The following is a 25,635-nucleotide window of genomic DNA, read 5'->3' as shown; positions in this document are numbered from 1 at the left end:
GGAGGAAGGAAGGAAGGAAAGGAGAAGAGAAGAGAATAAAAGAAAAAAGAAAAGAAAAAGAGAGAAGGAGAAGAAAGACGGAGGGAGGGAAGAAAGAAAAGAAAAATAATGGGTCCTTCAAGGCAACACAACTATATCAACAATTTCTAAAAGATTTATCCAGAGACATTTCCCCAAGGCAGGAAATTCATATGGACACAATCAGAAATCAAGTGATAAATGACTCATGGTGGATAAATTACTATTCATAACTCCCACTGGTTTTATCTTTTATTTTTTTAAAGATTTTACTTATTTATTTGACAGAGAGAGGAAGCACCAACAGGGGCAGAGGCAGAGGCAGAGGGAGAAGCAGACTCCCCGCCGAGCAGGGAGCCCGATGCGGGACTCGGTCCCAGGACGCCAGGATCATGACCTGAGCCAAAGGCAGATGCTTAACCGACTGAGCCACCCAGGCGCCCCTCCCGTTGGTTTTTAGTTCAGCTAAGCGGAACCTGGGGTGCCACTGTCACCCTTGTCAACCAGAAGGTACATCATCTCTGCCAACATGCAACAGTACACAATGGTAGCAGGAAAGAAGGATCCACCCTTGTGTTTTCATGACTGGCCAACACCACTCGTCACCTTGTCACTGCCAACCCAGTGAGCTCACGCCGCTGGGTATCTCCATGGCATCTGTGCCCACTGACCCTTCCCTTGAACATCTCCCAACGCCCCTCCTGGTTTCCTTAACCCCCCATCTCCCGTGTCCTCGCGCATCCAGAACTCCCACTTCTCAGTGTTCCCTTTAAATGAAGGTCCACCCCAATCTCTCCTGAACATTCATTTCTTCTCCATCTGCGCACTCTCAGTGGCCTGTGTCTTCAAACTCACACAACCTTACGTACTTTCCAAAACCTGGTGACTTCCAAATCTGTAACTCTCTTCGAGACCTCTGCACATAACCCAGATAGATAAATCAAAATATGCGTCTTCACATAAATAAGGTGGAGATACCTCATCTAAAGGTGACCTCATTATCTGTCTTTACCAACTGTCTCCTTTGGGCCTATTTCCTCTCACGGTTAGCTACATTGTTTACTCAGATACCCGGCCCATCATCTGAGGACTCACCTGCCACCTTCTCCCTCCTTCATCTTCCCAAAACCCCCCTGGCATTTTGTCACTACATCCTGACAACTCTCTCCCTACCCACATCCAGAGTCATGCCCTCCACCCCCCCCTGATCCAAACCCTCTATTTCTCATCTGGGCAATGTCAGAGGTTTCTTGACGGGTTTCCTTGCTTCTCATCCAAATCATTAAGCTTCATCTCAGAGTTCACGTTCCTCACCTGGCCCCACTGTACAATACTCATCTCCACCGCAGCCTTAATCCCTGGAAACCACCGTTACCTGTGTTTCTGCCTCGCTCTAAACCAGGCTGTAGAAAATATCAACCTCTGGACACTACAAGACATAGGAGAGATGAACAATCACTGCTGGAGAAATGAATTAATGGGGAAAAAAATAATGCAAATCCGCACACACCTCTCGGTGTTCCTCACAGAACGTTTACGCCCCCATCAGTGTGCCGTCCACGTCCTCTTCTCGTCTGTGACTCTGCTCATTTTCACAGATGTTTTATTCCTCTATTAAAACTCTCCTAACATCTGGTCCAAATCCAAGGATTCCCATGGTTTTGAGAAATGTCCTTTCTAAATGTCATAATTTTCCAATTAATTGTCAAAGGGACGAAGGGATCATTATAGGCGGAGCGGCTGAGAAGAGGAAGTCTCCTGGGCCTCGAAGCACGAACGCACATGGAAGACATCACCAAAGTGTGTGAACCCTGAGGGGCCCAAGTAAGCTACTCTGGAACACCATAACTCTTGGAGCCGCTTGAAAAGTCAGAGGACAGCAAAGGGAGGGTACTGTAACTTATAGGAGAAATGCATCCATCAGATTCATTATTCTAGGGTGAAAACACAAATACCTTGGAATATCATCAGATCTGTTCACAGAAAATGGATGGCAGGTGCACTTGAAAAAACCAGCATTATTTGATGAAAATGCTCCTGATTTACTGTTTTCAGATTTTAGTTGGGAACGACCCTTGTGTCCGATATCCAGTGATACCTATTCAACCCAATGGATCAGACGAGTGTGATGTCTACACACGATCACACACGAGGGTGCACGCACGTGCACACACACGCACACACACGCACACGTGCTCGGACCGCCTCTCTGGTCCTTTTACTCACCAAACTCATCACCTTTCAGACAGCACCTCTTGGCACGTGGGTCCAGAAGTCTTTTCTCTAGGTCATTGCACACGTCCTCCTTTCTAATCTCACTCAGATGTCCCCCACTCAAAGGCATCCCCGGCCAGGCCAGCTACAGCACCATGTCCTACTCTCTACCAGATTCTCTGATTTTTCTCCTCTTTTCACTTAAAACTACTTGAAATCACTCAACTGACATACTTGTTTATGGCCTGTTTAACCTACTCAGATACAAGCCTTGAACTGAGCCTTAGTTCCGTTCATTTGCTATCCCCAGGGCCTAGAAGAGAGTCTGACATGTAGTAAATACCACCGACTGACGGACGAGGGACGAGAGGGGGTAGAAACCAAGATAGTCTTTGTCCGAGTGATGGAAAACATCATTGTGCAGACCCACACGCTTTCTGCCAGTGCCACTGAGTAGTGCTTACGGCAAAGTTTCGGGAGAATTTCTATGGAAAATGACAAGTTCACTGGCAGGGAATCAGCCTCTTAGGTGAGATTTCACAAGAAGAAGTCAATAAAGACCCTGAATTCGCTGCCACAAAATTATCGAATGATTAGCACATAATGCGATGCTGTGAAATGCAGAAGTGCTGTGAACATATGGTATTTTATTCTTCAGTTCATTAGCCAGAGATGTGGAAAGGTCATCCAGGACATCACAAGAAAGGCCTCCATGGTTGAAAAGTCATCCCTAAGTGTCTTAAGGCCTGTATTTCAAAATATTAAAAGCCAGGCGATGGTGAATATGGTTGTAAAAACACAAAAGGAACAATTCCTGAGTCTAAGTCCAGAAAAAGGAACGTCAGGTTGCATCAATTTGGCAAGTCCGTCCCCAGCAGTGAAGGGGGTCAGACACAGCTGCAGGAGGTCTGATTCCTGCTTCTGTCTTGCAAAAGGTGAAGAATTGCCTACAATGTCCCAGGGACCCACCCCGCCCCCCAACAGGTGTAGGAGAGGAACCCTGGGGGATGCTAGCACAGACTCGGGACCCAGAGCACCTGGGTCCGCACTAGCTCCAACATGAGCCTCAGGCCTCAGGTTCCATCATCTGTAATATGGAATTCAAAGCCAGGGCTCAAAATTAGACGAGTTCATTTGAAATGATGTAGCGTAAAGGAATATTAGATACAGAACGCCAGGAGAAAAAAAAAAAAATGTCAAGAATAATATAGAATGCAGTAAATCCGTATTTACTGCAAATTAAAAAAGAGTAAATATTTTGAATTTGTTACAGCTGTACGGGAAAGCAAGGAAATGTCAACAGAAACCTCACAGTGGTGCTAACATGAAAATGAACAGATGCTGAATGGGCAACAGAGGTAGGTCTGTTCCTCATCGACTTCCTCCTATCCCAAAACACCCAGATCAAATTTGAGCACTCACTAATTTTACTCATGCCCCACACTTCCCACATCCACACTTCTGCCTCGAACACATCCCTCCTGGTCTAGGATGACAACCTCAAGTCCCTCTGAGTTCCAGATCAAACACCAGTCTCCTATTCATGTGACCATTTCTCCATTGAGAAAGCAAGGGCAGCTCGTCCAAGCCTCCTTAGGATGCGATATCCATAGCCCTCAGGTCACTCTGCCACAGAGTCTGGCTTCTTCTGCCTTGTGACAGGGCATCCTTGCAGTGTAGCGGGGTCATTCGAAGACAGAGCCTGCGCCCCCCTAATTACTGTGGCCCCTCAAAGACATCACAGTTCTCTGCACATAGAAAGTATCGAATATTTGTTGAACAAATGCACCAGCCAACCATTATCATATGCTGGAAAGAAGTGGCAGGCTAATATAGAAGGAGGTTGGGCAACAGGTGAGTTTTGGAAACACAGGAATCATGTGAATCTGCTGGAAATAAAAAGGCCACACTTTTCACAGAGAAATGGAATAATGTCTCAGGGTAGAATTTACTAAGAATGGGGGTAAGATAGCAAATGCATTTACCTGTTTGAAATGCAAAGACCAAAGTTATTTGTAATGAGATCAACTAAATTATGGCCCATCCATACTATTAAATATGATGCAGCTTGTAAACCCAGTGTAGTAAAACTCTACACACTGACATAAAAATATGCACCCCTATGTCTATCGCAGCATGATTTACAACAGCCAAGCTATGGAATCAACCGAAGTGTCCATGGATAGATGAATGGAAGAAAGAAGACCTGATATATAGAGAGAACATCATTCAGCCATAAAAAGAAGGAAATCTTACCATTTGCCACAACATGGATGGACCTAGAGGGTATTATGCGCAGCGAAATAGGTCGGATGGAGAAAGACAAGTAACAGATGATTTTACTTGTATGCGGATTCTTAAAAACAAAATGAATGAATAAACAAAACAAAACAAAACAGAAACAGACTCATGGGTACAGGAAACAAACTAGCGGTTACCAGAGCGGGAAGGGGTTGAGGGAGGGTGAAATAGGTAAAGGAGATTAAGAGGTACAAATTTCCAGTTATAAAATAAATAAGTCATGGAGATGTCATGCACAGCATAGGAAATACAGTCAATAATACTGTAACAGCTTTGTACAGTGACTGGGCCGCCTGGGTGGCTCAGTCAGTTAAGCATCTGACTTCGGCTCAGGTCATGATCTCAGGGTCCTGGGATCAAGTCCCGCGTTGGGCTCTGTGCTCAGCGGGGAGTCTGCTTGTGCCTCTCTTCTGCCCCTCCCCCCACTCATACTCTTGCTCTCTCTCTCTCAAATAAATAAAATCTTAAAAAAAAATAACTTTGGAGGTTCCTCAAAAAGCTAAAAATAGAGCTACCCTACGACCCAGCAATTGCACTACTAGGTATTTACCCAAAGGATACAAAAATACAGATTTGAAGGGGTACATTCCCCCCAATATTTATAGCAGCAATGACCACAACAGCCAAACTGCGGAAAGAGCCCAGATGTCCACTGACAGATGAATGGATAAAGAAGATGTGGTGTATATATATATACATATATATATGTATATGTATATATATAAAAAATGGAATATTACTCAGTCATCAAAAAAAATGAAATCTTGCCATGTGCAACAACGTGGATGGAACTAGAGGGTATTATGCTAAGCGAAAGACAACCAGAGAAAGGCAATTATCATATGATCTCACATATATGTGGAATTTAAGAAACAAAACAGGATCATAGGGGAGGGGAAGGAAAAATAAAATAAGATGAAATCAGAGAGGGAGACAAACCATAAGAGACTCTTAACTCTAGGAAACAAACTGACGGTTGCTAGAGGGGAGGTGGGTGGGGAAATGGGGTAACTGGGTGATGGGCATTAAGGAGGGCAGGTGATGGAATGAGCACTGGGTGTTATATGCAACTGATGAAACACTACATTCTACCTCTGAAACTAATAATACACTACATGTCAATTAAATGAATTTATAAAATAAAATTTTTTAAAAAATAACTTTGTATGGTGACAGAGGGTGACCAGCCTTAAGACAGGAGCCCTAATACATGTATTTAGATTCCGTTCAGGCTGACTCGCTGGGTGTAGGGGGGAAGACATCCTGGAGAGAGGAGCTGTAGGGCAGAGGCAGCACAGCACACGTATGAAGGAGGGATGCTTAGAGAAACCACAGATGCTCTCAGAGCCGAGCCAACTTCCTACGTATTCTCCACAACCACAGGAAATTCCTATTCTCATTTAAAGTCCAGTGAGGAAGAGTTAGGCACACAGGTGTGAACTGGGAGTCAGTGACAGACATTTCTACAAATGGGACTTCCCCCTCTTTTACTTTCTAGATTCACTTCACCCGGGGGGGGGGGGGGGGGGGGGGGAATTCATTCTTGCCTAAGGAAATGAAATTGGTTTTATCAGCCTTGACCGATAAACCCTATTATGCAAAGCTCTCTGCTTACATTGAAGAGAAATGCCCAGGCACACAGGCATTGATAAATGTTTTCCATCCTGACGCGGCTATACAGGGTTTCTGTCCTCTAATCCGCCACTTTAGCTTGGTGAATAATACACCCCTGTGCATTCATTACAGGAAAGCTAACACACACGTTTGTTTTGTTGAGAAACACTAGATCGTGTTTCTGGTTGAATGTATAGAAGAAAGTGATGTACTCTCTCTAACATCATATGTGAGAGGCAAATATTATCCTTAAGCTCACTGTTCTGGAAAATTCCCACAGTTCTCTCTGGTTACAACCACAGCACCACAAAGAGCAGCTCATTAACCATGGAGATGAGACTGGAGGTGATGGGGCTGGGCTTTTATGCACAAACACTCATTCTGGAAAAATCAGATGTTCCAGGCACAGAACTCGCTGGCTGAGGATAACTCCTCACAGAGAAGCACAGACAGATCTATCCAGTTCAGTAACTAATCCCAGATCACAATGAATTGGAAGTTGTGAAACAAAGCTGCTCACTTGAAAAGTCCGAAAAAAGTTTGTCTCTACCTGGTTGAATCCAGGATTGCTTTGATGGCCATTTTTAAAACACAACCATGAAGAAGTTGGCGGTGCTTATGGCTGTTTAAATAAACATGCTTTACTGATTTGACACACCAAAACACACCCATACAGACACTGAAAAACCTGAAGGGCCTTAAAAGTAGTCATATACTCTGCTGAACATTCTCCAAAGGCATTCATCTTTTATGTCAGCGACGACTTAAGGTGAAATATATTCCTCCTCGTCCGAACATTACGCGTTACAATCATGATTTGGAAGCTTCTATTTGGAGAGAAGAAAATGGTTTTTTACAAATTAAATACATCAGGAAGACAGGAGATTATTTTTAAAGAAATGATAAGGCCATGAGAAATAATATTAAGTGTACTGGTAGGAAATAAACTCTGTGTGGCACATATAAACAAATGCGCACACACACACACACACACACACACAGAGGAAGGACACACCTACCAAAATGCATGCTCACGTGCTTGCACACACATACACATTCTCACAGTGAAATGTAAACCCATAAATACTGGAAGCCTGGTCTCCACGTCTGACTATAAATTGGATGCAAATCCCAGCTCTGCTTCATGCTGATTGTGTGCCCTCTATTTCCATCTTCGGGTGGGGAGAGCCTCTGTGCCTTTCTCATACAGTTTGTGAAGATTTACTGTTCTCATCAACGTGAAACACTTAGAACAACACCAGGCCCACGGTAAGTGCTCAATAATTGTTAGATATGACAATGCGGATCTTCGCTGTTACAATTAACATCTAGAGGAAAATATACCCAATCATAGGCATGTTCTGAGATACGTGGGTCTGCATAATTGTTTCATACTTTGGGGGATTGTTTTTGCAAGTTTACTGCAAATGGGAATGTGTGATTATGATCATCAGGAAAAAATTACATGTATTATGTGATAAGAAAATGCTACAGGGAAGAATCAAGACGAATTGACATAAGCCCCTTCACTGATTCATTTCCATCACCCCAGGACAGAAGAAGCTCTATCTATTAAGTCCAGCCTGGACACATTAGTTACACGTGGTCATGCTTGGAAACAGAGCAAGAAAAGAGGAGATGGTGTCAAAGACCACCTTTAATTATTTTTAAAAGGAGCAGAATTCTTTTATCTGATCAGGGCTCGAGGGCCATCATGTTCCCGAACACCTGCAGCATATGGGTGGTCCTATTCTAAGCGGAGAGCTGATCAGAGCTATAATCCCCAGAGAAAAATCAAATAGAACAAGATGCTATGCCCAACTTCTCTAGAAGAAATTCCACACAGCCAATGGTTTTACTCGCAGTGGGAATCCAGAATTTAAATTCAATGTTTTACCTAAACTGCACACTGACCCAAGACCTACCGACTAGAGCAAGTACAGAATAAAACAAATCAAGAAAAACAATATGATGTTCCAAAGCCTAGAAAGAAAAATAGGACAAGCGTGTGGCGTCAAATGATGGGCATTCAGAGGGGTCAACCATACCTTTCTAAGTGGAACTCAGAGCTAAAGTGTTCAAAGGCACCATGGCCCAAGTCTTCATTAATCTTGCGAGTTTCCTCCACACACCACAGTGAAGATAAAACACAATGAGCTCATAACCTTTCAAAAGCTTAGTTTATTGTCCAACATCTTTCTCTAGTGGTTAATGGTGATTCTCACAGATTAAAAGAGGAGAGGTTACAAGAAGAGGCAAGAGTGCAGACACATTGGGGCACCTGGGGGGCTCAGCCGGTTAAGCATCGGACTTCGGCTCAGGCCACGATCTCAGGGTCCTGGGATCCAGCCCCACGCTGGGCTCCCTGCTCAGTGGGCAGTCTGCTTCTCTCTCTCCCTCTGCCCCTCTTCCTGCTGGTGCTCTCTCGTTCTCTCTCTCTCATTCTCTCTCAAATATATATATAAAATATTCTTTTTAGAAAGTTGGGTGCAGACATATTGAAGAAACAATTTCCTAACAGATGAGAATCACAGCCAAGAACCAACCCCTTAGCCTCCAGGTGAAAAGTCTTCCCCATTTACCAATTTTATCCACACAAACGTTACCATTTTCTGCATGCCATGACATGAAAACCTTTGGGAAAAAAAAAAAAAACCATGACAGCTTGAGAATCATGGACCCGGGTTTAATCCAGACAAGAAACTATGATTCAAAGAACTCAACCTTCCAGCCCGAGGTTACCGTCAGTCTAGAAAGTAGTGCCAGAACTTGAATTCGCTTGGGTTTGACTCAAAAACCACTGTGCAATTCTATTTTAGGTTGCTGACAATTTTGCAACCATAATTAACCGACACCAATGGAGAAAGCACCACATTTTTAAACTCTCTAAAGTACGTGCTACATCTCAAATGTAAGATGCTACTAAAGTATTTGTCTCTGTAAAAATTCCAATGACGTAGCAATTTCATTCCTAGGTATATACCTAAGAAAAACAAAAATGTATGTCCACACAAAAACTCGTATGTGAATGGTAATAGCAGTACTACTCATAATGGTCCGAAAAAGTAGAAATAATCCAAATGCCCAATGAACAGTGAATGGATAGAGAAATGTGATATATCCTACAGTGTAACAGCACTCAGCTAGAAAAGGGAACAAAGTGCGGACATATGCCACACCACGGATAACCCTTGAAAACATTATGCTAAGGGGAAGAAACCGGTCACAAAAGGCCACATACTGTTTGACTGCATTTGTATGAAATGTCTGCCAGAGGCAAATCCATAGAGACAGAGTATAGATCAGTGGTTGCCAGGGCTTAAGGGGAGCGGGGGACAGGGAGTTTTCACTGATAGGTTCAGGTTTTCTTTCTGGGGTGATGAAAATATTCCAAAATTAAACAGTGGCTAGTGCACAACTCCGAGAATATATGAAAAGTGCAGTAAACCTTAAAAGGGTGAAATTTATTGTATGTGAATTACATATGAAGCTGTTATAAAAGGGCCCATTCCAAACTCCAAGTCAGGCTACCAGGTTGTTGGGATGATGGCTCCAGCACCAGCAGTGAAGGTAAGAAAGAAAGTTGGAGTATGGCTCATTCCGAGAGGGGACTTTGGTGGATCTTTCCCGTTTCAGGGAAGAGGGGCCTCGGCAGTGGCACTAGGTGATAGTGGTGAGGGGGGTGCCAGTAAGGAGACGGCTCTTCATATACCAAGCTTTTCACTGGCCAAGTTCCCACTAGCCTGACATAGATGGGGAGCAGGGTTGGGTGAGCTACTGGTCTCCGTAAAAACTAAAAGAGCCATAGAGAAACCAACGTGAAATTGACATTGGCTTTGGAGCCCAAAGCAAATTTGTTATTTAGTTTTTATTTTAATTCCAGGGTAGTTAACAGACTTTTTCTTATTAGTTGCAAGTGTACAATACAGTGATTCAACAATTCCGTACATCACCTGGTACTCATTACAAGCGCACCCCTTCACCCCTACCACCTATTTCATCCATGCCCCCACCTACCACCCCTCTGGTAACCATCAGTTTGTTCTCTAGAGGTAAGAGTCTACAGGCGCCTGGGTGGCTCAGTCGGTTAAGCATCCAACTCATGGTTTCAGTTAAAGTCATCTCAGGATCCTGGGATCAAGCCCCCATTGGGCCGGTGCTCAGTGGGGAGTCTGCTTGAGGTTTCTCTCTTTTCTCCCTCCACCCCTCCCCCCAACTTGTGCGCGCTCGCTCTCTCTCTCTCTCTCCCCCTCCCCCCCCCCCCCCCCTCTCAAATAAATCATTCTTCAAAATAGAAAGAGTCCGTTTCTTGGTTTGTCTCTCTCTCTTTTTTCCATTGCTCATTTGTTTTTTTCTTAAATTCCACATATGAGTGAAATCTTTCTCTGACTCACTGATTTTGCCTAGCATTATATCCTCCAGCTCCATCCACGTGGTTGCAAATGGCAAGATTTCATTCTTTTTATGGCTGAATAATATTCCACATCTTCTTTATCCATTCACAATGATCAAGTGAGATTTACTCCTGCCTTGTAGGGGTAGTTTAATATTTGCAAATCAATGTGATACATCACATCAACAAGAGAAAGGATAAAAACAATATGATCATTTCAACAGATACAGAAAAAGCATCTGACAAACTACAACATCCATTCATGATAAAATCCCTCAACAAAGTAGGTTTAAAGAGAACATACCTGAACACATTAGAGGCCTTGAAAAACCCACCCCAAACATCATCCTTAAGGGGGAAAAGCTGAGAGCTTCCCCCCTAAGCTCAGGAACAAGACAAGGATGTCCACTCTCACCACTTTTATTCAACACTGTACTAGAAGTCCTAGCCACAGCAATCAGACAACAAAAAGAAATCAAAGGCATCCAAATTGGTAAGGAAGAAGCAAAACTTTCACTGTTTACAGATGACATGACAATATATATAAAAAACCCAAAAGACTCCATGCAAAGACTCCTAGAACTGATAAACAAATTCAGTAGTCTCAGGATACAAAATCATCATGCAGAAATCTGTTGCATTTCTATACACTAATAATGAGGCAGTAGAAAGAGAAATTAAGAAAAAATATCCCACTTACAATTACATGAAAAATAATAAAATACCTAGGAATAAATGTAAGCAAGAAGTTGAAAGACCTGTACCCTGAAAACAGTAAAACACTGATGAAAGAAATTGAAGAGAACACAAAGAAATGGAAAGACACTTCATGCTCAGGGATTAGAAGAACAACCATTGTTAAAATGTCTATACTACCCAAAGCAACCTATACATTTAGTGCAATCCCTATCAACAGCATTTTTCACAGAACTAGAACACACAATCCTAAAATTTGTTTGGAACCAAAAAAGACCCTGAATAGCCTGAGCAATTGTGAAAAAGAAAAGCAAAGCTGGAGGCATCATTGTTCCAGACTTCAAGTTACATTACGAAGTTGTAGTGATCAAAACAGTAGAGTACCGACACAAAATTAAACCCATAGATCAACAGAACAGAACAGAAAATGCAGAAATGAGCCCAAAGCAACTTTAGGCCGAAATGGACTAGTTACCCAGATAGCTTGTTGCCACACACATATTCATGAAGCCTCTGACTCCAAAATAACTTTAAATATCTTACCCTGTTTATAATAATTAATTATTATACAATTCTTATGATTTATCGATATAAATTACCTCATAGTTTAAAGGACTTATATTCTACTTAACACTTTAAAATAATTTTATAGGGCGCCTGGGTGGCTCAGTCATTAAGCGTCTGCCTTCGGCTCAGGTCATGATCCCAGGGTCCTGGGATCGAGTCCCACATCGGCCTCCCTGCTCAGCGGGAAGCCTGCTTCTCCCTCTCCCACTCCCCCTGCTTGTGTTCCCTCTCTCGCTGTGTCTCTCTCTGTCAAATAAATAAATAAAACCTTAAAAAATAATAATAATAATAATTTTATAACTCACACTTACCTAAGAATTGTGTAGGTGGAGGACTCTCCAAGCCCCCAAACTCACTGTCATCTCCAACATACATTTCACGCACCCCCTTCAACAATCCCTACACACCCTGCACACACTTCTTCAGCTAAACACATTGGATAGAAATTTCCATTCCTCCCCAGTATTTTTCCAGGGTTAAAGCAATTAAATCAGTTAGCTAAAGGAAAGTTTTTCCAGTATTGGTCATTCTCCAAAAGAAGAGCAAGACGGAAGCGCCGGTGGGCATGAAGGTAGAGGGGCAATGTCCACAGAAGCTGTGCCCAGGCTCTTGGACATGTGACATCAATGATGTACAAACCACAAATGCTCTCATACTTCTCTGCTCAAAGCACTAAGGTCCACTGAAGACACAGGATCCAGCACCATCTGTCAGTCAAAGAGGATGTTTCCCACCATATCCACCACCCTCCATTATTAAACATGCTTTTCTGGAATCTCAGAACTATCCCAGGGATCACAAGGTCCACCTCTTAATGAAGCCTCTGTTGCACAACACCTGTGTAATGACCCCAAGTCAGCAGTCCCTGGTGGTCCTCTTCTCAGCTTCTAAATATCAGAATCACCCCTCCCTCCGTGGTTCCCACAGCAAGAGGTCGAACGAAGTGTGTTGTGAACTGTCAAATTAGCATTTCGCATCATGAAATAGTTATGTTTTCCCCAAATCACAATCCTATAAATCTTTAGCAAGCATAACTTTAGAACTTAAATTCCTTGACCACAGAGCAAGATTCTTACCCTATGGGGATTCTCTGGGCAAGATTCTTATCCCATGGGAGTTGTACTAAAAAATGTCAAGGATGAGAATTGGCCCAGGGTTGCTAGCTAAGCACAATATATAGTCATAACAAACAGCTGCCTCTTTTCCTGACTGTCACCAAATCCTCCATACCAGCGTCCCCAAGCAGGCCAGCACAGTGTCTCCAGCATGCTCTGATAAATCAAATGTCAGCCTGTTACAGTCCAAGTGGACCCCGCATATGAATCTCTAGACAATGGTGTGGACTGGTCTACAGCATGGAGAACTGTGTCCTTATTTGTTATAAGCACATGCTTACAACAATTACACATGCGTGCGCAGACACACACCCTGGACCCACATGTCTAAACACTACTCTGTTAGTCCTCTCTTTTCTCGTAACCCTCACCCGTAAAGAAGGATCAGGAAAACGTCCACATATTCATACAATCAATAAATAAGGTGATTTTGCTCATGGCCAACGACTAGTTGGTTCCACTGTAGATATATAACCCCAGAGCTAAAAAGGACTTTGACAGCTAATCTCCACTACCCACACTCCTCTCAAGGCTTTCTAGAAGGGGCACATCTCAACCTCACCCTCAATTTCAGAAGAGATGCTATGGCTTTATCTCCAATTCCACCCTGCAAAAGCATTTGTTCCATAGATCTTTGGAGAGATTTCTGGAATCGGGCAGATGTGGGTTTGAATTCTGCCCTCCTTTCTAGCTTGGTGACTCTGGAAAAGTATACTAACCTTTGCCAACTCTTTTTCCTCGCCAAAAATACCAATACTATCTACCTGTCCTTTTAACGTCCCCAACGCAGGCATGTATTAAGTGGCCACAAAATGGTACCTGTTGAATGCCCTTCTCTCCTGCCCTGACCAGTGTCCTGGTTGAACATACCTGCCTCTCTTCTCTCTTTCTTCCATTTTACCTTCAATATGACTTAAATGCCTCTGTCTGGACCCTCTGGACTTGAGTCCATGGACAGTCCCTGAGCACAGCCTGCAAGATGCAACCCAATCTCACTGCGAGCCCCTGCCTCATCTTCCAATATGCACCAGGCATGATTCAGCATTCTTGAGACACCAGCATTTTGGTATCAATACACCCTTTTGCTCTTTATGCTCACCATGCGTTCTGCAAACTACAACTTCCCATGTATCCCTCCTATCCTGTGAAGGCCCGCCTCAAATGCATCTGCAAAAGCTTTGTTATTTAATATATATATTTTTTTAAATATTTTATTTATTTATTTGAGAGGGAGAGAATGAGAGACAGAGAGCACAAGAGGGAAGAGGGTCAGAGGGAGAAGCAGACTCCCTGCCGAGCAGGGAGCCCGACGTGGGACTCGATCCCGGGACTCCAGGATCATGACCTGAGCCGAAGGCAGTCGCCTAACCAACTGAGCCACCCAGGTGCCCAAGCTTTGTTATTTATTTACCCATTCTCGTGCCTCATGAGAACAAACTGTTGCTTCAACTGTGTGCTCAAAACCCGTTGTATACACCCTTTATCATTCTACTTACAAAGTGATATAATTATTGATGAACGTAATTCCCCCAAGACAACACAAACCCATGGACAGAGACACTTTTGCTACTACACCTTTTCATCACAATAGAGAGCTTGGATCTTCAACATTATGAAGACCCAGCCAATGTTTGTGGGATAAAGAGGAGGTACAGGAGGGGTGAAGAAGCCCAGCTCCTCCACCAGGCTTTCTGAATTTAAGTGCCTGCATTGCCCCTTGCTGGCTAGGTGACTTTGGGCAAGTTACTTAACTTCTCCACAGCTCAACTGCCTCATTACAAAACAAGGATCCTGCGGGTTGCTGTCAATTTTATAATACTGAATTCTTTGCATGCATCATCTCTCTGACTAGCATGCAATGATTAACACGTACCTGCTGTCACATTGTAATGAAATTTGGAACCTCTAATTTTAAGCCATCTCATACTCTTTTGAAAAATGGACCAATCTGCTTTGCTGAGTGTTCCTCATCAGTGTTCAAAGGTTTCAGCCTTAGACACAAACAACTTAATAAAATAAAAAAATAAAAAAAAAACATTGAGAGAAAAGAGAAACAGAAACTGTATACACATAGCTCCCCTACCATTGGAGCTGGTCGGAAACACAACAAAGGTATGGTCATAAAACTACTTGGTGTTTATATCCAAGTTCCGAGTCAGGCTCAGCGTGCTACTGGGAGTCATTTTTAGAAGACATACATGGATTCCTATGCTAATTTGGCAGCCTATGAAATCCAGGACTGTCGTATTTCCTCAAACAATGGTGGCCCATGCTTCTATTAGCTGCCTGCCATGAGAACAACACATCAATGATTTGTTTCTAATCAAAGTCATAGAATCAAGTCATTTCAACATACACTCTCCACTATGGGGGTGTGTGTGTGTGTGTGTGTCAGAGAAAAACAAGACTCAAATTGCTGCTTGTGTGTCATAACTCTCTAATATCAGCAATAAATCTTCAAGTCAAGGCTAAACCATTTAGAAGACTTGATAATAAGCTCAAAGTCTCTAATGCTATTTCACTACTTTATTTATTTAATCAAATTAGTTTGAAATGTATTTGCAATGAGGGGTGATTAGAAGGTTCCTCTTACAAAGGATCATTCCAGTGTCCCACGGGCATATAATCTGATGACAAAAAAATTTCCCCTTGTTGGGGGAGAAATCGTGATTAGACTAACCTCCAAGAGCTAGTTCTTGAGGTCAGAGGAAGGAAGTAGCCACAAATGAATGAACAAACACAAAAACCTTCCAGGTGGACTGTCTCAGATGACCTCCAAAGGTTAAGTCATAAGGTGGATACTGGAATTACGACCAGTAAGCCAACAAGCATTGAGCTGTTTTGCTGTCTCTTTCTTCTTGAACAAGTACTAGATTCCAAAACAGATGATCCAGCTGCCCAAAGAAGGGATGAATCTAAGGTAACCAGCTCTCTGAGCATGTTCTCTCACCCAGTTTAATGAAAAACCATGCGGTTTGGAAGCAACTTCCAGAGTTACTAAATGTTAAGCAAGATATTCATTATTATATCCCACCATGAAACAACACGCCCAAACAGCCAACTCTGGGAAGGTCCTCTGAGACTGTGTTTGTACATGTCAGTAAGCAAAACAGGGTGTTCAAAATGCCCTGCTTGTTAGAGTATTTCTGTCCGTTCTGAGAATCTGAGTAACACAGAAATAGCTTCACGGAAAAAGGGACCCACCCCACCCAACCCCTTGGAGATCCAAAATTCCCCAGGAATCCCACAATGGGGGCTGTCCTGCATGATCTCATAAAAATCTTCCCTGTATGGGGCGCCTGGGTGGCTCCGTCAGTTATGCATCTGCCTTCGGCTCAGGTCATGATCTCGGGGTCCTGGAATAGAGCCCCATGTCGGGCTCCCTGCTCAGCCGGGAGCCTGCTTCTCCCTCTGCCCCTACCCCCCCCCCCCCCCCTGCCCCCCCCCCTCTAAAAAAAAAAAATATTTTTTTAATTTAAAAGAAATAAAAAAAAAAATCTTCCCTGGCATCCAGTGGCCATATGTTCTGCCTCAAGGCTGGTCAAACTTAAGGCAATGCCTTTCTTAATTTTAAGGAATGGTTAAAGTCAAGTTTTCAGAAGGCCTAGGACAGTCACCTTCATTCACCTAGGGGTCGAGCCGAGGTCACCTTCATTCACCTACACTGAACTGGATCATTTATAATAAAAGCCAGTGGGAAACAGTGAGAATACGTACTCAAAGCTGGGCAGACCTCAGTCAAATATGGAAATAAAAACACTGGCCGAGTTACTTCAGCTCTGTGAGCTGCAGTTTCTCTGTGCATCAAATAAGAATACCCACACCCATCCGGCTGGACGATCTCGAGGAGAGAATGAGCTAATACCTACCAAAGGTCACCAAGGTGCCTGGTGCCCAGTTGACGGGCAATATTCATGAATTCGTTTCTACGGACTTTTAAAGGGGGACTTCAACATTGCTAGATTCTCTTCCATATCACTATTTCCCCTTATCGTTGAACTGACCACCCAAAAGACATGGGGCTAATCTGTGCCCACGAGAGAGGACCCCAACTCAGCTACGCAAACACGCCGCCTGCATCTCGCACTCCCCCAAGAGGCGAGCCAGCCAAATGACCAAAAATGATCAATGGCTGGGACTTGCCTTCACCTACCAGGAAGAAAAGGACTCTGGGTTTCTAATTCCCCATAATGATGCTAATACACATCTCCTGCCTTATCTAGTCAAAGAAATGAACATGGAACAACCAGACAGAAATCAAGTAAATAGAACATGGTGAAAATGACACCACCAAATTAGCTGTCTCAAAGGCATGCCCGATGGCAGATCTGTCCGAATGGAAACATTTGCCTAATGGCAGTTGCTTACTCACCATTAAGTTTTGCAAAGTCATAAATATTTATTTATAATATCATTTAAAAACAGAGTGAGCATAAACACAGGCTTTGAAAACACCGGCCAGTGAGAACAGTGTCATAAAGACTCTACCCTAGATTTGTTAAGAAATAAATACAATAAGTGAAACTTAGGCAAGTAGAAAGCTAGAAATATTTTCTCAGATGTGAAACAAAGTGCTCTGATGTCTGTATTCAAATCCAATGAGATTTAAGTATGTGTCTGCTTTGGGAAAAGAAAAGAAGAAACACTGGGTTTTGCTCTCTTCAGTGAAAGGAATTATGGCTATCAAGAAAATAATATTTTGATTTATACAAACGCATCAGTATCAAACTTAAACATGATGTATTTACTAGATATGTAAAGCATGGGCAGCACTGAACTACATTTTCCACATAACTCAAAGAAATTTCACACAGTATTAAAGAGCTTAAAACCAAATTTAGGCAGAAGAAACACACACAGAAGTTGCCTTGTAAGAAGTGATAAAAATGCTATGTTGAGAAACACAGAATATCTGTAGGGATAAACGGGCAATGTTTGCATCAAGAGAATGTACAGAGGAGATATAAAAAGAAATTGGCCGGATGCAAGTAGGTTTCTCATAGTGCACGGATTTCAAACAGGTCTTTAAGTAAATGTTAGATGGCTTTGTCATGGAATGTGGGAACTGGAAAGGAAGAGATTCCAGAACGAGGAATGTATTTTCTATACAACTTCTCAGGGAATGAACACTGTGCACCAGAGTTCCTTAATCTGAGCAGTCCTGGTGTCTGGAATGGGCTAACTCGCTGTGGCGGTGGCCGCATGAGCACTGGATGGGGCTGAGCAGCACCGTTTGCCTCTACCTACGAGAGCCCAGGAGCCCAAGAGAACAGACTTGACAATCAAAACGTCTCCAGATATTGACAAATGTCCTGGGGGTGGGCGTGGGAGCAAGTCACCCTCCCTCACCTTGAGAATCACTACTAGATACAGTCAAATCTCAAAGGAATGTTGCGCTGTGGCATACCAGAAGGATTGCACATAAAAAGAGAACATCCGATCTCTTTTTTCCATACGTCAAATCTCTCGTCTCCTTACTATGTCCCTATGATCCTATAGCTGGAAAGTGCTACACGTACTAATCAAAACTGCATCCCGAGTCATTACAACACACAATTTCACCACAATGAAACGTGGGTTTTACAACTCACTTATATAATGGAAACCAGATTAAGTGTGCTTCAGTTACCACAGTAACGAGGACAGCACAGTTTGGGAAATGAAATGAATGCTGCCAACATTTGTAAGCAAAACCGTCAAAAACCTGAACAGAAACCCCAAAAGTCCCAGGGTCCTAGGGAAGTGTGCTTTGATCCCTCAACTCTCTGGCTGCTTTTGTTTTGCTCTGCGATGGAAATGGGATGACAAGTCAAGCGTGCACCAGCGGAAAAGGCTCTCTGCCCTTCAGAGGAGACGGCCATGGAGAACGAGGGAACGAAGGATGCCTCAGTCCCCGCCTGTCCCCCACTTCTCTTCTCATCTTGCTGCTAAGTGGCTTCCTTCTCTTCAATCTCAAGAGTTAACTGAGCCACTCCTTGTCAACTAGCAAGCAGTCTGCCAGATATCTTTAAGCTCTGGGTAGGGATTATCCAGCACAAAACTCAATGGGGATAAAGGGGGGAGTCTCCTGTCCTGCCTCACCACCATCACTGCCACCTCCACCATCACCATCACCTCCACCATCACCCCCATCATCATCGCCACATCCATCATCACCTCCACCATCACCTCCACTTCCACCATCACTGCCATCTCCATCAGCACCACCTCCACCATCACTTCCACCGCCTCCACCACCACCACATCCGCCATCATCACCTCCAACTCTACCACCACCACCACCCCACCTCCACCATCACCACCACCAGGACCACCTCCACCAGCACCATCACCTCCACCAGCACCATCACCTCCACCATAACCCCCACCATCATCACCACATCCATCATCACCTCCACCTCCACCAACACCTCCACCTCTACCATCATCGCCACATCCACCATCACCACCTCCACCATCACTGACTGCCACCTCCCCCAACACCATCACCTCCACCATCATCACTTCCACCTCCTCCACCACCACATCCACAACATCACCTCCAACTCCACCACCACCACCACCACCAACCCCACCACCACCATCACCTCCACCTCCACCATCACCTCCACCACCATCACCTCCACCATCACCATCAACTCCACCATCATCATCTCCACCTCTACCATCACCTCCACCTCCACCACCACCACCACCATCACCTCCACCTCCACCATCATCATTTCCACCTCCTCCACCACCACCACGTCCACCATCGTCACCTCCAACTCTACCAACACCTCCACCACCACCACCACCACCTCCAACATCATCACTACCACCATTAGTTGCAAGTCTCACCGCTATAGCAAGGAATTCCCCAACCGCGCACTGGGCTCCAGCATAATCTAACCCCTCCTTGAACAACTGTCTCAGCACACAATTCTTACCTACACTAGACTTTTCTACTTCTAGAACTTCTACATTTCCAAAACTTGCTCAAACTGTTCTCTTAGCCTGAAACATCCACTGTACACAAGAGATGGGTTACCATCTTATTAAGTCAATCTGGAAACACACTGGACATGAAGAAAACACTAAAATTGCTCACACATTGCAGAAATTGCTTCATTTTGCCAAATAAGTTTTCCAATGGATAAGCATCCACTTAATATTTAACTCTTATACGATGCTTAATAGCCACCGAGGGGTGTTCTAAGTATTTTACAATTATTAACTATCTTGCCCTTTACTATTATTTTTTTTAATTTTATTTTATTATGTTATGTTAATTACCATACATTACATCATTAGTTTTTGATGTACTGTTCCATGATTCATTGTTTGCGTATAGCCCCCAGCGCTCCATTCAATATGTGCCCTCTTTAATACCCATCACCAGGCTAACCCATCCCCCCACCCCCCTCCCCTCTAGAACCCTCAGTTTGTTTCTCAGAGTCCGTAATTTCTCATGGTTCGTCTCTCCCTCCGATTTCCCCCCCTTCATTTTTCCCTTCCTGCTATCTTCTTCTTCTTTTTTTTTTCCTTAACATATAATGTATTATTTGTTTCAGAGGTACAGGTCTGTGATTCAACAGTCTTGCACAATTCACAGCGCTCACCGTAGCACATACCCTCCCCAATGTCCATCACCCAGCCACCCCATCCCTCCCACCCCCCACCACTCCAGCAACCCTCAGTTTGTTTCCTGAGATTAAGGATTCCTCGTATCAGTGAGATCATATGATACATGACCTTAAGTCCACAGTTAATATTATTATTATCCTTTTTTTTTATTAATAGACTTTATTTGTCAGAGTAGCTTCATGCTTACAGCAAAATTGAGGGAAAGACACAGAGATTTCCTACAATGCCATCTGCCCCCCCACAAATACAGTCTCGCCGTTATTAACTTCCCTACCAGAGTGGCGCATTTGTTACAATCAATGGACCTACACTGACACACCGTTATTACCCAAGTTATTACCCACTTTTCACAGATGGGGAAACTGAGGCACAGGGATGTTAAGAAACCTGCCCAAATACATAGCACGCCATAAGTAGCAGAGCTGAGATTCGAACCCAGGCAGCAGTCTCTCCAGGGTCTCTGAACCTCTCCACTCTGCAGCCACTCTGAACTGAAAGCAGTTCCAAAGCAAACTTTATGTTTAAGTTACTTTTTAAAAAAAAATAAATGTCAGAGTCAAACAGAGCTCCAGGAACATCTGGTTGCAGATTTCCAACCCTTCTCTAACAACAGACCATGATTTTCAAAAGCCTTGACTCCAGCACGCCACCCTTTCCTCTCAGACCACTTCGGGAAAAATCCGGGGCCCTTCTAAACACGGTTTAAAACCCACCTATTTTACTTCCACCTTCTCTTTTCACAGATTTAAAAGCTGAGGCCCCAGGAGGAGAAGTCATCTACCCCAGAACCACTAAGAGCAGAGCTGAACCCAAGACCCAGGGGTCTTGATACCCAACCAGCCACTCTTCAGTTAGACCCTGGCACCCCAAAGAATCCCCACTTAAGTGTTCTAGACAAAAGTATGGTTGAATATCTATTAGTTTAGAAACATGGCTGCAAACACATGAAAATAATTCACCAGGAAAGCCAGACAAGACTCATTCACCGAAACGTGCCTCTCTCTACACCTGCATCCTTAGTACGGAATTTGGGATTGGGGCCGCACCTCTCCTCTGAGGTGTTCAAAGCCCTTTTCGGGCAAAGCTGGGCAAGCAAGTTACTGGTGACCTGAGTTCATGACCAATCAAGAACGAAAGCCCGCTATCCCTCCATCCATCTGTCCATCCGCGGCCAGTGCACACACCCAGCGCGGGGCTCTCCCTCCCAGCCCGCACCGTTACCTACGCACAGAGACACAGAGGCTCCTCAGTAGCGGCTCCATAAGTGATTTATGGGTGGACCTTCAGACCTTCGCATCTGAAACCCTTCCATGACTAACTTTCTCCCTGTGGAAAAGTGTACTTCCCTCCCTGAAGAGGTGTTGAGAAATTATTAAATGCACCTGGCTTGGCCGTGTGGCAAAGGTGCCTCACAGGGGAGAGAAGAGAGGGTCATTACCAGCCTGTGTCCTTACCAAGACAGCTTCTGCTGACCATTCATGCAGCTACTCAAACCAAAGTCCCCACGGAGAGAAAAACTCAAGGAAAAACTGTTTTTAACAAACAAATAAGACCCCCTACCACTCCCTGGTTTCATACCGAGATTAAGTATGATGCTATAGCCTTTATTTAAGCTTTCTTTTTTCCTTTCCTATACCCAGGCATCACCAAATCCTAATAAAAAATTTTACGTATCTTCCTATGAAAATAATAATTTGATAGGAAAAAAACTCTTCCAGCTTTTGCTTCATCATGAGAATGTTTTTGGCAACCATTAATTAATAAAAGTTAACACTAGCAATTTTATCTACCAGTATATCTCATTTGCTTTTATTAAATTGAAAAGTGTGTAAATAATGGATAAGCACCTACATCTAAAATAGGACAAAAGAAATCATACAATATTGTAAGTCTACCAATTAAGAAAGTAAAAAAATAATAATAAGGAACTCCAGAGAGATAATAATATCTTACTTAAAACATTGTATGTACAGCTCATAAACTTCCATTGACATCACATGCACTCCAAAGAAGGAGGACTTTTCTTTTTCACCTTTTCAGAGCATTTTATTCCATTTTCCTAGGGCTGTTTTCATGTCTGATTTCCCTGAGAAGCCAGCCGTCAATCTCCCCAGGATTGGGATTTCCATTTCACTGGTCTTTAATTTTGCAAAGCATCCAGGCTATTCTTTTCAAAGACTATAAATAAATAAATAAAACAGTCTACAGGGAAAGAAGAAAGACATACAAGCTGCCTACATTTCCACAACAGAGCGTTCTGTACCTACTCACTATATTTATTCTTGAATTATATAGCAAATGACAATTTCCATCTGGACTTTTTTTTTTCATAAAGGCATTTCTCATTTCATCCTGTGATAATCTGAAAAACTGTACACTGTGTAACCATAAATAAAAGAGCTTACAGCACGACTCCAGAAATTATTCTCAACCTTCATGCCTGCTAAGCTTCTTGTTGTAGCCTGGGCCAGAGAAATCGGGTCAGACAGCTGTACAGCGTGGCAAGGAAGAAATAACATGGCATGTTCCCGGCATGTTCTCTGTTATGCTGCTGATTATCTTGTGGGGCTCCAGAGTTTACTAAATCTTCTTAATTGGACACTTAGCTTAGCCTTGGGCTAGAGCAAACAAACAGAAGACGAGTCTCTGTGGTGGATGTGCACTCTGTGCCTTATCTCTTCCGTGGGTGTCTTCCGAGTTCAGCCATTTCAGGGGTCCTGCATCTCCAGCCCATATCCGAGCAACATCAAGTGGAAGCAAGAGTGCTTTCCTAGCTGCCACACCATTAAAGGCACACCTGAGTCTCCTGCATACCAGCTCCAAGTAGAATAGGCCTGGGGCACCTCCCTTATGTCACCTGTGGGCTGAGAGTCAAGTCACGTCATTACCACATCTAACCCACTGCTAGAAGGACAGCTCATCCCCAGCCCAAAGAATTAAACTGTGCTGATGAATTACCCATAAGGAACGGATGGGAAAAGGGAGAAATAAAATTAATCTTGTGCCCACCACATAGGAAACCTTGACATTAAATATGTGATCATGATTAGAAAATATCACAAGTTATAACTTATAGGAGGATAAACAGAGGCTCATTAAGGCCAAACACGACTGTGACTGTCAGTATTAGAGCTTTCTCTGAGAACGAGACAGAGGATCTTAGCTAGACTTAGGCAAGGCGCTCTCTGACATGAAAGACTCTGTCCCCTTCAAGAAGGCAGTGCCCTGCCCCCAGTAAACGATGGGCAGAAAGATCAATCTTATTCTGGATTCCAGGGGCTCTTTCCTTTGCTCATCCCTTCTTCTGCATGTTCTAATTAAGCCCTAGACAGTTATTTCTTTGGAAAGAAAACAGAGTCTACCACTTCCTAGACTGGTCTATACTTCAATGACTTCTCTTTGGAATAGCTATCTTAACTGACTAATACTCTTTAGACTTTCAGATCAAGAATGTCATATAAAACAAAGAACTGTGAACTGCTTTTACTGTAATTCCTCTACCACTTTACTACTGTTTTCTACACTGAACAGTCCCCATTGTTAGTATTTTCTTGTATTCAGAAACTTCATGAGCAAATCACAGCATGTATATATCCAGCCATCAGCAATCTCTGGTGTTCCATCAACCACGTCCACCATGCCATATAACCCACAACATAAAATATATGTAGGATGATTGTTAGCAGGAGGTAAAACAGAATCTGCATTCCCAGCCAGCTGTCCCAAATTCAGGCAGTGGGCTCCTAGGGGTCAGAGCGAAGGGGACTTTGGGAGTGAGAGGCATGTCCCCAGGATAATGGGAAATAAATTATCCAGAGACAGAAGAGTGCACAAAATGTTTCCCAAACCATCAGGGGAGCACCCTGGAGAAGGAGAAAGGGTTATTCCTCAACCATGTATCATCTCTACGCTAGAGGAAAAGTATATTCTGGATACAGAGGGGACTAACTAGACATAAGGAAGTTGGCCTGAGAAAGCAAAGAAGGAGCTCAACCAGCTTCTGAAATCTTGGACAGGATCTGGGAAGTTTAGGCAAAGAATATCCAAGATTTAAATAGCATGCCCACAGTATTGGTCAGAGTGGACCTGGACTCACATAAAGTGGTCTGGTATATGTTTGATACACTGGGGTAAAACCTCCCAGTACATTTGGTGGGATTTCATAATAAAGGAAGCATATTCCTTCCAGTAGTATGCACTGGAAAGAGTGATAAGGCATGTTGACCTGTGTGACTGAAGAGGGTAGAAAAAGGGAAGTTAGACCAGAGGGCAAGAATGAATGCTTTAAGGGATGCCTGGTGGGAAGGTCAGTTATGCGTCTGACTCTTGATTTCGGCTCAGGTCATGATCTCAGGGTCCTGGCATTGAGCCCTGCGTCAGGCTCTGCGCTCAGCTCGTAGTCAGCTAGAAATTCCCTCTCTCCCTCTCCCTCTACCCTTCTCCTCACTCTCGCTTGCTCTCTCTCTCTCTCTCTCAAATAAAAAAATAAATCTTTAAAAAAAAAGAATGAATGCTTGAAATCACTACAGAAATTGGAGAAACTAAATCGCTACATATTTTTGCCCTGATCGGTTTACGCAGGCACCTGGGAAGGCAAATGATAGCAGGTATTACTCTATCGCATTTTTGTTATACATGGACAACAAAAGCTCCACAAGCCTAATAAAAGCCAAATTACACAGTCATAATAACTCAGATGTTCCTGAAACATGCCCGTACTCTGAGTTTCCCCAACAGCCTAGCATTTACAAAATTTATGAATCCTCCTTTAAATGAATTTCCCTGCATGCAAGCATGGTATACACCAAAGTAGGTAGGTAAAAATCTCTAAAGTAAGCAAAACTCATCTGAAAAAATTAGGAGGGAATGTTTGCTAACAATTTTTTTCTAGCTAATAGGATCTGATTCAAAATTATCATCTACGTCTTTCCTTTTTAACCGGATGAAAGCCGAAAGGATACCCAACTCTCCTGTCACAGTGAAATGAAAATTTATTATGTAATTATTTTTAGAAAATATGTATGACATGCATAAATAGACATCATTATAATCATATTTCACCGTAATAATATTTTAGACTTTAAAGGATAC

The 25,635-nt window shown here is 43.3% G+C and overlaps 1 protein-coding gene across 16 annotated transcripts in view; it reads right to left on the bottom strand.

The window, feature by feature from the left end:
• The window catches only part of SEMA5A (semaphorin 5A), a 478,910-nt gene that overhangs the window by 327,411 nt on the left and 125,864 nt on the right, over nt 1–25,635 (bottom strand). The window contains exon 1 of one of the 16 annotated variants that reach the window (XR_012377661.1): nt 12,115–12,202. The exons of the other annotated variants lie outside the window; for them this stretch is intronic. The gene's annotated coding sequence lies outside the window, so the exon portion shown is untranslated. Of the gene's footprint in view, nt 1–12,114; nt 12,203–25,635 lie in introns of those variants that run through there. 16 annotated transcript variants of the gene reach the window in all.

Source organism: Callorhinus ursinus, unplaced genomic scaffold (genome assembly GCF_003265705.2).
Source record: "Callorhinus ursinus isolate GAN/ISIS: 27379988/994484 unplaced genomic scaffold, GSC_fseal_2.0 scaffold3, whole genome shotgun sequence".
NCBI classification, from domain to species: domain Eukaryota; kingdom Metazoa; phylum Chordata; class Mammalia; order Carnivora; family Otariidae; genus Callorhinus; species Callorhinus ursinus.
The sequence above is the reverse complement of the archived record's forward strand: the minus strand, read 5'-3'. Positions and strand labels throughout refer to the sequence as shown.